The following is a 3,140-nucleotide window of genomic DNA, read 5'->3' on the forward strand; positions in this document are numbered from 1 at the left end:
AGCCTGTGACTTTGCAATGTCTACATTTAATGAAACAGTGAACAGGCATAACCAGACATCAAATAATCTGAAACATTTTCTCTTATAAAAATCAAAGGTAAAAAGGGTACTTTTCATGGGGGCAACATATCTGGACATCAAATATTTCGGCTAAAATATTTACATATTTCACTACAAAGGCATGTAGATGGGAAAGGCCCAGGTATGGCACCCTCGCCCCTACGTGGGCCTGGCACGTCCACAACCAGGGCGTGAGTAACCATATTTTATCACAGTCAATTCACAGCATTGAAAAGTGTCCACACACATCCCTGGAATTTGCGACTTTGAAAACGAATCAGGTATTTTATGAAGAAAAGAATTAAAAGATGAAGCTACAAAAAGTATCTATTTTTTTTAAGAAAATAGGAGTGACACAGTGTCTGTGTAGACACAGCCAGGAACTTTTAAAATTAAGTGAATATATGACAAGAAACGTGACTGCTGAAGTGATTTTTACTTATCGAATAGTCATGTAAAAAGCCATTTTTATTTTGCTTTAATGCACACAAATATGTAATACTTTTATTTTTAAAAAAACAAATACTTCAAATTATATAATTCCAATAATCTTAGGACTTTATTGCTCTCTCAGCTTGGTCGTCCAGGTTGGGACACTCAGCTGAGGTGACGGCACACTGACCCAGGAACAGGCAGGGGCTCCTGTGGACGTCATGCTCCTGCGCTCAGCTTTCAGGGGGACGCAGCAAAGGGACTGACTCCCTACTTGGACATTCCTGGTCCTTGAGCCATAGTTGTCTAGGACCGTGTTTTGAGTTTGGGCTGCACCCTTTCCAGATCCTGGCAATCCGTAAGTGATAGAAGGGAACATGAGCAAGTAATTGAGGAAGAAACGGGAGGGGACTCCTCTCCCGGGAGGATGGTACAGGCACACTTTTCCCTGTTCCCACCCTCTAAGGACAACTGAGAGCCTTGAACTTAATGTATAAAATGAACAGAGGACGATGCCAGAGAAGGGGGGCTGGCTGGGGAGTGGGGCACCCAAGGGACACACGGTGGTTCCCTGTGTGTTCCAGGACGAGAGCAGGAGCGCCTGGCAACTGCCGGGAGGTGCCAACAAGAAACCCCAACAGAGGCCGAGCTCTCTGCATAAAGGGCCAGGACAGGGCACCAGCCAAAACGACACTTCAGAAGCAATCCCCCCCTCCGGCCACACCACAGAGAGGACTGTCCCATTAGCAGAGGTGGAGTGGGTGCACGGTTACGGGCCAAGTTAGCGCCACCGAAGCAGGTGCACACAGGTAAATAAAACAGGATCTTGCAAAATGGTCCCCAGTGTGCCTTGCTTTCCACTAATGATCACTCCTTATGCCAGGAAGCAGGGAGATGCCAACGTGGAAGGGATGAGACAGTCAGTCAATGCCAACACCTGAGACAGGATGCCGGGTTACCTGACAAAGCCCAGGGTGCAGCCGCCAGAAACACAGCTCAGGGAACCATTACAAACATGTATGAAATGAAGGATGAAAACAAGAAGCTTCAGCCAAGAAATGAAAATCCTTTGGGAAGAAACAGGAGTTGTAGGCAACCGAACGAAAATTTTAGGACAAGACAACAGAGTAACAGCATGTGAGGGTGGCTCCGTGGACAGAGCCATGAGCAAAGAATCTAACTCAGGCCTCTGCCACCGACCACTGAAGTCCAGGAGAAGAAACCGATACATAAGCCCATCACCTGTGATTCCATAAAAATAAATTTCTGGAAGAGTGTTTTGCAAACCCTCACAGCAGGAGAATTTACTCTGACTTTCCTTGCAGTCAGAGGCGAGCCATGGGGTGAACTGCCAGCAGGGCTGTTGAACCCCACGCCCACAAGCTGGGGACGTGTCATCAGAAGCCTTCCACCCTGGGGCCTAATATTTTAGGCTTCTCCAGTCCTAATATTTTCACACCCCGAACTTCATTCCCGCATCTTTGATTCTTGCAATAACACATTTAGCTCTTGGGAACACACACTGTCAGGCTGAAAAAAATGTGTGCATCCCATTACGCTTCTAACCCCTCTCTGCTGGTCCAAAAAAATTCCCCCCTCTCAGCCCACACTGGCTGGAGAGGGAGATCCCCCTATGCTGCTGTTACCGATGGCTCAGCTTCTGCGTGCTAAGACCTCACGGTGCTTTCTGGCTCATGAGACATCTTTCACCAGAACTGCCCCCATTTCATGGCCACAAACGCTCAGGGGTGGGGCTGTGAGGACAGGTGGATGGGTGTTTGCAGATACACACTGTCAGGCAATGGTCTGGAGATGAAAATTTTGGGTCTGTCACCAGTTATTCACATGTCCAGCCCAGGTCAGCTCCAGTCCAGAAAGTCATTGTTTTGAGTTTGGGCTGCACCCTTTCCAGATCCTTCCAGGCCTTTAGACAAGCAAGCAAACAAGTCCACTCTCTGCCTCTGCCTTGATCTGCTGGCCTTAGGGCATCACCCACGGTGTCCTCCAGGCCCTACACTAGCCACATCACCTGCCCGGGAGCTTTTATACCTTCTCTGTGTCCTCTTAGATGCTCTCTCAAAACTCGGACTCAGGTCCTACACCCTCCCCAATGCCTTCCAGAGTCCCTCCATCTGAATCACTAAAGCAAATAATATTGGGAGATTTCATCTGGCAATGAGTTAAAAAGGGATGTTGAACTATTTTGTTATTTTTCTCATCATGTATTCCTATCTTGTATCATAGAATCGACCCTAAACTTTTTCTCAGTAGGAACGTTCTTGCATTTTCTTTGAATTTTCACAATGACTGCAATATACAATGTATAATTTATAACAAAGGAAGAAATAAGCTGCTCAGTAAATCTTTGTTGATTTTATTTAGCATGGAAAAGAGATCTTCTCACTGGAAATAGAATTTCCTAATAAGATGCTAGAATGCTTTGATCTTTTAAAATTTATGTCTCTTCTAAAACTTTTTGAGAACAGGTGACAACTCAGTGCAATTACCGAGAAGAAAAAATGTATCTCTTTTCAAAAATGTAATGATTTAAAATGTAGGCATAAGCTAACCTTTGTACTCAAAGTGCCACTGTCAGAAATTGAGCCGGAGATGATCTTACACATGGCTGTCATAGCTTGGACGTTTCT

Source organism: Canis aureus, chromosome 1 (genome assembly GCF_053574225.1).
Source record: "Canis aureus isolate CA01 chromosome 1, VMU_Caureus_v.1.0, whole genome shotgun sequence".
Taxonomy (NCBI): domain Eukaryota; kingdom Metazoa; phylum Chordata; class Mammalia; order Carnivora; family Canidae; genus Canis; species Canis aureus.